The 12,498-nt window shown below is 32.5% G+C and overlaps 1 protein-coding gene and 1 non-coding gene across 2 annotated transcripts in view; one reads left to right on the top strand and one right to left on the bottom strand.

Annotated features, from left to right (window-relative positions):
• The window catches only part of GBE1 (1,4-alpha-glucan branching enzyme 1), a 239,461-nt gene that overhangs the window by 47,185 nt on the left and 179,778 nt on the right, over positions 1–12,498 (bottom strand). The window lies entirely within an intron of this gene.
• LOC120615345 (5S ribosomal RNA) lies at positions 4,935–5,053 on the top strand. Its single transcript, XR_005656242.1, has one exon. It is a non-coding gene; the product is annotated as a 5S ribosomal RNA (ribosomal RNA).

Below are 12,498 nucleotides of genomic sequence, written 5' to 3'. Positions count from 1 at the left end.
TGTCATACATTATTTTAAAGTCTATAGATAGGCATAAAATAAGCTGAGCTTTAAAAAATATTTTTAAGTACACAGCATTTTTACATTATAATAAAGACAAAGTAAAGTAAGGAAAATATAAAATGTAGAATTAAGTTTTAACCACATAATATAATTAATATTTTTACTTAAACTATATAAAATATATTAAAATAACACAAGATATCTGGATGTCTTCCTCTTTGTGGAAACATGTTATTAAGGTTGACTACTGTGGTGGGAAAGAGAGACTATAAGAAAACTCAGTATAACAACTTCATAATACATTTGCTATCTACCTTATTAATTTGTTATCGAGTACGAAATTTTAATTCATGATGCAAATATAATGAAGTATAATGTACATATGATTAAAATATTGAAAATGGGTGGCTTATCTAGTTCTAAAACTTATTTTTGTCGTCACATCCTTTCATCACAAAATGGTCATCTCAGTATTTCTCAAAATGGAACATCTGAATGACATTGGTTTTGTTAGTGTTGGTAAATCTCAAACACCTATGTTTTTTTTTTTTTTTACCAAAAGTAATTTATAATAGTCTATTATATAATGGTGTGTAATCAAGCTGCAAAGCTGTTTCTGGTTTGTGTCTCCCAAGCTATAAAATTCCTGTATAAAAACTGAAAGTTGACATATATTTTTAAGGTTAAGGTATATGTTTTTTAGTTAACTGTCGATAGATTTCCTAAATGCATTTTTAAAGGGGAAATAAATATTGCATTGTTGGCATTTCTACAATATACTTGTGAACTGATTATTTATACTATTGTTTTTTTTTTATATTTGTAATTTATGCTTCTGCAGGGATAACTTACTTGAAGCAATTTAATTATATGAAAAGGTTTTCATGGAAGATAAACCAGGTGGTAATTCTTTGAAATATTACAGAATTTTTAAAAATAGCACATTTTTCAACTTCACCACAAATTGTTCATTCTACAAACTCTAAATTAAAGAAAACTTTTCCAAATGATAGTTACTGAATAATGTGAGTTATACAGGTATTCTCTACTTTTCAAAGCTCTAGTTATGTCCCTTCGGTTTTATGAAAGACCTACATTAGTACCTGTTTTTGCAAACTGAATTTGAAGAGGATTTTTTCTTTTACAAAAAATAAAAAGGCAAAAGCAAGAATGGTGTTCATTTGTTTTGCAGGGAGATATTATACAGGCAACATGAACCCCTATCAGAAAAGTGGCACCACCAAGCTCCTTTCCCAAGAACTATACTCAGCAGCTCAGCATTAAGCCACCAAAGTTTTGAACTGTGTCTGTGAGCATATGTGCTTAATCTAGATTTATTGTGTGCATGTGTTAGCATGTCCTAATCAGAAAAGTCTAAGAGAGCTCATAAGGGTGTTACATTTAGTGTAAAAGTAGACATAACTAAGCATATTTGCTATGATTTGGTAGGTTATTTTTTGAGTCTAGGAATACTCAATTTTTTTTCCATATGTATTAATGGTAATTGCTTCTTCATTTTATTCATTTCTGTGTATAAAAGCTTTCACAGAAACTCTCTACTTTTGGATAGCAGGGGAAACCTATACCTATACTACTTTGTATTTTTTAATCTGCTTAAATCAGGTACCTAGATACTTTTTGAGTTATGAAATAAAATGCAGAAGTTGATTCAAACTTGCATAAAGAAACACATCTCTTACATGACCCGACCCACACAGAAAAAAACAAAAAACCAAAAAAACAAAAAAAACAGTATTCAAGTATTCAATTATTTAGGATATAAATATTCAGTAAAAATAACATCTAAATAATGATATATTTTATTTGATACTACATAAGTTAGGCAGAATTAACAGGTAAATATCACTTTTCACTTGAGTTAATGACCAGAGGAATCACAGTATTTATGTGGCCTTGTAAAATGGTAATTTTATTTTCCTCATAATCTTTAGAAAAATCTTATTTAAAAAATGAAGTAGATGATTTTGAACGCATCTGCAGAGAATATATCTAATTTATTGATTGATGTGGTTAATAGTGTGGAAAGTATTTATACTTATGATTTTAAAGAAATCTGGTGGCAGAGGACCTTGCAATGCTACATTTAGTTTGAGGTGACTGCTCCCTCAAATCTATCTTTCACATTTTTAGTAACATATCTAAACTGCGCATCTGACTTTGTCAATCTGTAAAATCCTTCAATAGCTTTCTATGACCTGGCCTCTGCTTCTATCTTCAGCCTTTTCTCTGATCATTCATGTTCTAAGCTAATGTACCCTTCATTCTGTTTCACCTTAGCTTTGCTTAGCCATCATTCCAGTGGAGAATGCTCACAGATGTTCCCAATACAGAGGAAAGGGATACTTGAAACTTAACCCTGATAGCCCACCAATTCTTCCACTAAGTATTAGTTCAGTGTACTTCTTTCAAGTACTCACAGTGCTCAATGCAGATTTGGAAGGCGACATTTACCACCTAACACACCTAAATCTATCTGGCATTGTCTGTCTCCTCCCTGGCCAGAGGGTTCCAGGAGCTAATGGCTAGGTCTTCTCTTTTGCTACCCAACTCCTTGGCTGGTACTTGACACAGCAGTAAGGGATGAATCATTGTAGAATGAAGTGAGCAAAGGAGACTGACAAGAAATTTGTAAGACTGACTCAAAATTTTGAAATAAATTACTTTCTCTGTAATTTGGTTCATTGTTTTCCTCTTTGATTCAACCCTTTTGGCAACAGGTACTGGTGCTCCTATCAGAATCTAATGCCTGATGATTTCAAGTAGAGCTGAGGCGGTGATGCTGATGCTGGGCAATGGCTGCAAGTACAGATGAAGTTTCGTTCACTTGCTAGCCGCTCACCTCCTGCTGTGCAGCCCATTTCCTAATAGGCCACAGGCTGCTACTGGTCCACGGCCTGGGAGTTTGGGATCCCTGCTCCAGAGGGATATTTATAGTCATCACTGCCAATGTTAACATTCGTTTCATTTAAAATAATAATATTGGCTTATATAGGGTAGTGTGTTTTGGAGTCCGACAAAGCCGAGTTCAAATTCTGGCTTCTGTATTAACCTAAACAAGCAATTTAAACTTTCATTTTCTTCATGTGTGAAATGAAGATACTCATTCCTACCTCTCAGGGTTGCAACTCATTTAGCATGCTGCCTTGATAAGGGTAGATGTTCAAGATATTGTAGCTGTTGTTAGAACAGTATGATCAATGATTGTCACATTAAGACAAGTCACCCAAATAATCTGCATTTCCCCAACCCCTCAAAGAAAATGTAATCCCAAAGAGAAACTTATCTCTCTCCAGTGTAGAAGAAAAAGGAAAAATTACTATATTTTGCAAGGAACTAAGAAAATATCTCTCTACTATTAACTGAGGGTAGTGTATATTGTTAACTTTCCTGCTTTGTTTTAGAGGGAGATGGTACGAGCTGAGGGTGGAGAAGTAGGACTCAGATAATGATCTAAAGTTTACAGCAGAGAAATCCATCTTCTAAATTTGTAGTCTCCTGTTGGCAAGTTGCTCGGAAGAAATGTCAGAGCAGAATATTTGAGTTTAGAAGACCTACCACCACATTCCAAGAAATGACAGCTATATAGGTTACAAGCTATGGCAATATATAATCAATCACATTTTACATGCTATGATTATAAGGATCTTTATGGCCTGCTTGAATAACATTAGAAGAGACAGCCATTCAGCCTTTGAGACAAACTCTCTGATCAATTATTTTTGAAGGAAAGATCTATAGGTTTCTTGGTAACCTCTGGAAACCTATGAATAGTCCTTAGAAGCTGAATCAAACAATGACTTCCTACATAGTAAAACTTGAGAGGATGGAATTAGTGAAGGTGAGAAATGATTCAAGAGCCTAACAACATAGCAGAAATATTGTAAAGTATGAAGAAAACTCATACCATGGGGCAGGTGGGGGAGAAGGGGATGGTATTCATTTACTGGCATTTCATTTAAGACGATTCCACCAATAAGATGAGGTTATCACTTAGGTGGGTATCTGGATTGTATCAGGGAGACTTAATTAACGGTGGAACTCTAGGAATACAGGTTCAGGTCCAGGGATAATGCTCATTGTATATTAATTTATCTTTACTCACATCTCCTATTATAGCATCCTATTTTTCTCTCCTTAGGAAAATGAGCAGCTTGATAGAGGATTCTGGACCCAGCTGATACCTTGGATTTAGAAGAATCTTTTGAAGGACACTGAACCTCATAGATAGGAAGTGAGGCTTTGGAGTTATTCCAAAATGCTAGGTAATAAAGTAATAAAGAGGATTTGATAAAAATATCTGTATTTCTAAATAATGTTAAAATACATATTACCTCCATTCTGCAAACTCAACCAACTACCACTCAATGGAGCTGGAGAGGTTTATATACTATGAATCTCCTTCTAATCCAGGGCTACGTGGATAGTGAGTCCATTCATATATTCATATAATATGTAAATATATATTCATAGAGTATGCACACACACATCCATACACACAGTAGATATATACTATATATACACTACTGTATATATATAGTGTGTGTGTGTAGTAGTAATAGTAGTAGTAGTAGTAGTAGTAGTAGTAGCAGCAGCAGAAGTAGTAGTAGTAGCCTAAGAGCAAAAAATTCAAATATTAATTTTCCAAATAACTGTACTCTTTTCACTGGGACTTATTCTAAGATCCAGGACTACTTTATTGGTTTGTTAGATTAAGAATCCTGCTATGTAGCCTCCAAGTGGAAAGTTCTATTACTGACTATCTCACCTTGAGGAAATAGAAATGAAAAGAAGATCAAGTGTCTTCCTGTGCATGAGAGTTATCGTTGTTTATCATGATATGATTATATACATTCTCTAAGAGAAAGGTCAGTGCCCTAAATGGTAAGCTTTAGTTTAAAATCCATAAATAAGTCTACAGCCATGCCACCCTGAACACGCCCGATCCCGTCTGATTTCGGAAGCTAAACAGGGTCGAACCTGGTTAGTACTTGGATGGGAGACCACCTAGGAAGACCAGGTGCTGTAGGCGATAAAAAAATAAAAATAAAAACAAATAAATAAATAATAAAAATGATAAAAAATAAAATAAAATCCACACATAACACATGAGGGATAATATTGCACTGGTTAGCATGTCCTTCATAGAAAAACAATTTTATTTTCCTGGGAAGTCTCTCTAATGAAAAAAAAATGACTGAACTAACAGTAATAATTAATATCTCCATTTTTCTGATAGGGTTTTATAGAAATAAACCAAAGAGAATAAAGTTCCTCTTTCTGGTGTAAAAGGCTTAGAGGCAAAGACCAGAGAGCAGTAGACCTGACTTAGTGGGGACTGACTGAGCAGCTGCAGTGGGTCTCATCCTACTGCTTTAACTTTTTCTTTGTAACTTCAGTAGGAGGTCAGCCCAGCTAAATAGTAAATAGTTCAGAAGGAGAAGTTAACTCCACACACATTGACAACCATATAAGAAATGCAGGAACCATACAAGTATCTTACCCTGAGACAAAGGCTGAAATAATTAAGGAAAGATGAGTTCAGTTGCTTTTTCCCACTCAACATCCAGATTATTAGTAGATCCTTTTCCTATTTGTAAAGGGTATGATATATCCAATTTGGTCAATGTGAGAGAAAAATGTGAGTTTTACATCAGAAATGTTCTCTACTAGGTTAAAATGAATTTCTCCAATGTGACTCCTCTCCCAGATCATAATCATCAACAAGGCTTTGGAGGTTCTATTGTGAAAATTAACTTGGTAGAAAGAACATTTCTAGTACTGATAGATATTTAAATCTCATGGGGAGAGGACAGGGAATTCCATCAGCTAGTTTCCAGTGATTCCAGCACAGTCTGGACCTGTCTCTGGCACAACCTCCATTTGTCCATTTCCCTCCAACAGTGGGTCTCTATGCTGTGTCTCCACAAATTAAAATCACTTGGTGAGACTTTTTAAAAGTGCTATTGCTAGAGCCTCATGCTCAATGGCTCTAGCCCGAATGGTTGGTGTGGAGTTCAGGATTCAATATTTTAAGGCTCTCCAGGTAATTACAGCAGCACTTCCTTTTTAGCAGAATATCATATTCATGTTAAGTTCTCATTAAATGCCAGCTAAAATTGGTTATCAGTGTGCTATAAATCAAATCAGGGCCATTACTTTTAAGTCTATGCCATTTAAAATAGATGCTATTTGTGTCTCTGAACATTTTCAACAGGGCTTCAAGCCATTTACAACTGCTCCTATTGAGAATTCTGCAGTTTTTCACAGCTCAATTTTATAGACTTCTACTAGTCATGTTACATTCAGTAAACTTGCCTCCACAAGCTAAGAGAAAATGCCCAAAATTAGCACTCCTACTGTTCTGGAGAGCGTATTTTGTCCTCCTATAACTGTTTCAATTCCAGCACTTAGCAGGAAGATATTTAAAGTTTTATTGTATTCCTATCTATCAGGAAAAAAGAATTTACAAGTTTGACACTAAACAATCACAGATGGAAGACTGAAGTAAGATCATACATTTACACTGAAGTATAATATAACTATCACTAAATGCAGACTGACACTTGGGACAAAATCCATCCAACTTTCCCTGTGGCTTTAGGGAGAATGTAATATATTCATTAAAGAATGTCCTACATAATTTCAAATGTCAAAATACAATATAATCATATTTAGAAAATCCTTCAAATTTAGTAATGAAAATTTCATAATACTGCTGAGAGAGAAAATTGCAAGTTTGTAATTATACCTCTTTCTCCACAGGTATTATTCATAATAGAAACTAGACTAACATCAAGGTAATGAGATTCCTAAACAAGAAAGTAGTAAAACATATGTACACCTATCAATGACCTACATTATGAACAAAACATAGTTTATTCTCTGTCATTTTAGTTTGTTTATAAATAGAGCAAACAATATAACAAAAACAGAAAAGACTTCTGATTTAAATTTTATCTATTTATAAAAATATATTTAAAAAATGTTTCTCAATACCAAACAGGAAAACTCCAGGAGCATTCCAATTCCTTTTTGCCTTGTTTGCTATGGGAAGTCCAAGTCCAGTCCCTTGGACATTCATGGACAGTTGAACTTCCCACATACCAAAATGTATCTCAACTGCCCTTCTCTTCCTTCTATATTCCCCTCCTGTACCCTCTTTAATTTCTGTCCGGAGAAGATTCATATATCTTTTATATCCTCTTGGAATTCTCTTTACTTAATAGCCTTAAGAATCACCCAAAAAGATTTTTAAAATTCCAAAACCCAGGCTATGACCAAGACCAAGTCAACCACAATTTCTAGTAGTATTTTTTGTAACTGCCCAGGTCATTCCAATGTGCAATTTTGAGAACCAGTGATTTATTGATTCTCTACCAGTTATTTCATAATTTAAAAAAATCTTTTCTTCTTTTTGACAGATATTCTAACAAAACTCTAAACTTTGATTGATCATGCCCTTCTAGAAAGTCACAGAATTAAAAGACTGATTCAATTTATAGTCTTGATTAGAGATCTCAAATGAGCAGTCAATACTGCCTAGATATTCTACTATGGTTCTCTAGCATTTTCATACTTGGAGATGTCTATTTTATGCTTCGACTTTTTTCTCAAATGCCTCTTACTCCTTCTGCTCTCAAATGATGACCTCACTGAGAATATAAAAGCTATCAGGCATGAACTTTTTCGCCTTCACACAATTCCACTTATAACCAACTGGCATCTATATCCAGAAATTGACATGGAAACAATGAGTTTAACTTGAATGAATAAATTAATGAATGAGCAAACAAATCAATGTGTCCCATTGATTCTAGATTATTTCTGACATTTCACTTTATGCATTAACCTCTGATGTATTGAGGAATATTTGTTTTATGATTACAATATGAGTTTTCAGTTTTTTGGACTACTGTGCTATGTTATAATGGTGAGACCTTGCTACTTTTGTTGATTTAACTCTGCTAGATCGGTATATTTTAAATAAGAAATTTAAATCATTTATGTCTTGAGATATGCCCAGGGAGTTATGTGCAGCATTAAAATATCAAATCAAATGAAGGTGTACTCATTTGGAAAATGTTCTTCTGTAACACTACAATCCCCAAGAAGAAGAAAATGACAACCGAGAGAGAAAAGCTTCTAGTGCAAGAATAATTCTTACTTTAGTTCAAAGCCTTTTCTGAACAAGTGAAATATGAATATGACAGTATTTAAAGTGATTCAGGTCACTCTGCATTTGACTCTCTATCTATACATGATGAAACTAAAGAAGATGAAGTCCGATCAGGGGAGAAACGAAAATGTTCTTTGAAATAGAACTAGTAGCAACCTCTCAATAAGAAGACTGAAGTCCTTACCAAACCAAACCAAACAAAACAAAAAAGTTGTTTAAAGAGATTCTCTTAAAGTTACTAAATAAGACTGCAGAAAAATTAAGAAACATCTGGAGTTAGAAGTCCAGTGTAACTTTCTCCTTACCACTGCCTAGTCTATGACAGGGTTACAAAGAGCTTTCTGAAAAGCCACAAAATTTTTCAGAAAATAAAAAGACTAGCAACTCATTGATGACAATATTTTAATGTATTTTATTTTTTTTTTTGAAATTCACATTTAAAAAAAACTATTAAATAATATTATTTCCTTTTAAAATTTATGATTAAATTTTCATCATTCTGTTTGGATAGCTGATTCTTAAAATTACATGCTACTTTGTCATATTTTAAATCAGGAAAATATGTGCTTAATACTTAAATTTTAGTTTATGCTTTACTCGATATTTTAAAATATCAAGTAAAATATTTTAAAAATATAAAAATGTTTTATATGTTTATATTTTAAATGAATTAAAATTTAGTGTCTTTTCTTTTTTTACAATTCCAAGCAGTCTTTAATTAAAAAAAAAATACTATTCGGTACCTTTATTTTGGTATTATACGGAATGAAACTGAAGTATCAATATTGGTGTTTCTTCCTAGTACTATGATCACTGCACATAGTCACTATTTGCTTGACTAACCACATCTCTTTGCAGCAGTTCCTGAAGAATCACAAGATGAGGCTATGTATTCACTCCATCTGCCTCTGGACTAGGAAAAGGTTGCACTAGCATGATAACCAGATAGCCATCAGAAAACTGGGCAAAATATACTCCTATCCTCATTTTCTTCTTCTTTGAATTGCTTTAGCAGTTTATCTACATGAAATTAATACATATTCACTGAGATCATCCTATGTGTAAAGCAGATGTTTTATATTTACTTTTAGCCATTAATTAAACATTCTTAAAACAATCAATGGTTATAAAAAGTTGCAAAGACATATCCATATAGATTATCAACAATAACACATCTGTATCCTTTCAGGTACATTATTAATAGAGGAAAAAAAAAACATAAGGCCATTTAAGCATCAATATTAGGTCTTTCTTATTGAAGAGTTCATAATATTTTAAAGTGACTGAAAAATCACATTTTTCATTAAACTTGCCAATCAATGGATGATCTCTAAATTGATTTCCTTAGGCCCCAGTTTTTTAGAGGTTTAATATTTGAAGTTTAATATTCCCAACTGACTTTAATCTCACTCCACTGCTTCAGTCTTGCTCCTACTTAAACTTTTACTGATGTTGTTGCATGGCTTTCTTGTGCCTTTCTATTCTGTTTGACTGCTCGAAACAGCTCATAAATTTCACCAACAGTCTCCTAACCTAGTTTCTACATACTGACATGACATTCTCTGCTGATCCCCTTTCACTGCATCTAGTGCATGTAGTAATATAAAGATACTTGTCTGCTTACTTGTCTGTACTTCTTTTTGGGTTTTGGAAGCTTGAGGACAATAACTATTTTCCCCTTAGAATATCCACCACTTAGCAATACCTGGTACATAGTAGATACATATAAATGTCTGAAGCATGAAGGAATTTTATCGATTGTGTTAAAACACATTCTGGAACATGTTATGAATTTATTAAATTTATAATTTAAATTAATATATATCTCAAATTCACTAACTTTTTAAATTAAACTTGCCTTAAATCAATGTCTTCTCTCTCTCTTTCTCAATTCTGTGCACAGGTATCCCAGAAAAACATATTAAGTTCTATTCAATGGTCACACAGATTCATGCACAGACACCATATAATACATAATAAAACTAACTGATCAATATGATATTGGCTCATCCTAGAAATGAAAACTAGTTGAGGCAAATCTCAGACCTCCTCATACGTGAAAGATAAGTAAGGTGTTTTCATAGCAACATTCAGCAAATATTATGAATTAAACAGACACAAAAAATAATATTTACTTGTACTGAGATTGACTGAAGATATTACTTAATTTACCACGTAATATAAACTGGGAAAATGTCATTTGATTTTTAACATATAGTTTTTACCTTTCTCATATTTTTAAGTGGAACTAAATTAAACATTTCAAGAAACTTTTATGTTAAACAATGCACCATCAGACAAGATTCTAAAGAAACACTCTTGGATGGGATTGGAAAGTCAGCATTCAGAAACCATATATGTAGTGGAATAACTAATAGTATTAAATATAGTAATAGTAATAAATAGTATTAAAATAGTAATAGTAAATTTAATTTAAAATCAAACTTATATTTAAATAAAAGTTAACTATAAGCTATGTGCCTAGCACTAGTTTGGGTATTATATATGTATTAATCCTTTCACCTTCAAAACAACCCTCTGAGACAGGCATTACTCCATTTTACCACTGAGCATATGAAAGTACAAATAATGAGTCATCTTGTCCCCAGTCACATAACTAGAAAACTTAGATTCCCACTCAGTTTTCTTAACCACTATGCTCCACATTTTCCCTAAAAGATATTCATTAGTTACATTTTGATGGCTAATTTGCATATTGATCTAAGAATAATTTTTGTCTAATTTCTCAAATTGGAAGTCAGAAGAAAAAGACAACCAATCAGCTGCTGTCATTTTCCAGTTGTGCAAAGTTAGCCATGTCCCTTTGCCTCTCCTAGTTGAAATTTTAGCAAAATGGGACTGGGAACATCTACCTAGCACATTTTAGTACTCTTCCAACTTTCATTCCAGGTTTCTTTTGAACTAAGACATAGTATAGTGCTATGTCAATATAAATAAACTCTCATGATCAGTGATATAAAAATATAAAAATACTTTAGCCATCCCTGCTTCCTTCTTCTCTATTTAACTCTTTCATAATGACTATGAGAGAAGAGTAAAAAATATAAATTTATTTATTCGTTACCAATTAAAATAATCTAGCAAATAAAAAAGAAATAATAGCAAATGTTCTTCTTTCAAATAATTTTTTTGAAACTCAAAACTAGGAGTATATAAAACAAAAACAACAAAACAAAACAAATCAGCCAAACTGTTTTAATTCTGAGAAAATCCATTACTTATCCTTATGATTTTTGATAATAGAACACATACTTAAATTCCTGACAAATTTATATAAACACAGTTTATTTAAAAAACAACAAATATGCGCTATTTTAGTATTTCTTTTAACTCTTTCTCTACTAGAGTGAAATAAAATTAAAATTCCAGAAAGTTAACAAAGTTTAAAACTGCCTAAAACATGAGTAAACAGACAGATTGCTCCTCATTTGAAGAATTTCTTAAATTGATCTTTTAAAATATTAATTTCTTATATGCCACTTGAAAAATTATATATCTATATATAAATTTGATATCTTTTTTCAGAAAAATGTGAAAGCCTTGTGATATGCTATATATTACTGTGCTAGTTGCAACTCGTTCCTGGAGATATAATAGTAAATAAGATACAGATGACCTCTATTTTCACTGAGTTTTAATTTTATCAAGGGAATCATACATTTAATAGTTTTTCAAATGTAATTTTGTTAAGTGCCATGGTAGGTAAATATATAGTACTATAAAAAATATACACTAGGAAAACCAGTACAGTTTGAGGCTTTAGGAAAGGCCTTCCTAAGTGGACTTGTAGATAAAGGATTTGATAAGGTAAGCAAAGGAGTGTTTGAGTGGGACAATTCTAGGAGGGAGAACAACAAAATGTACAGAGTTCAGAGTGGAAAGAGGTTGGTACATTCAGTGAACTGAAAGAAGGCTTGCTTGGTTGGAGCAGAGTGATTAACAGTAGACCCATGGGGGACTATTCAGGTTTACAGGTCAGTTGGAGGACACTATAATCATTGAAGCCATTAAGCAGAACAGTGACATGATCAGAAAATGAAAAAAAAATATATATATTTAACATATATATTTAAAATACACATATATTTAAATTCATGATAGCTCATGAGGAAATATAAAATTTCATAAATCAATAATCAGAAATTAGAGCCATTTGGAGATTTTTAATTTTAAAGTTTGTAGAGAAATGCAAGATTTATGTAAGAAACTATGATAGAAGAAAATTAAAAAAAAAAAGATGCTATGTTGGAGTTAAACATTTAGAAGCCATTTGTTTC

The sequence above is a fragment of the Pteropus medius genome, unplaced genomic scaffold (genome assembly GCF_902729225.1).
Source record: "Pteropus medius unplaced genomic scaffold, Ma_sr-lr_union100, whole genome shotgun sequence".
In the NCBI taxonomy this organism is placed as follows: Eukaryota; Metazoa; Chordata; class Mammalia; order Chiroptera; family Pteropodidae; genus Pteropus; species Pteropus medius.
This window is presented reverse-complemented; position numbering and strand designations above follow the sequence as displayed.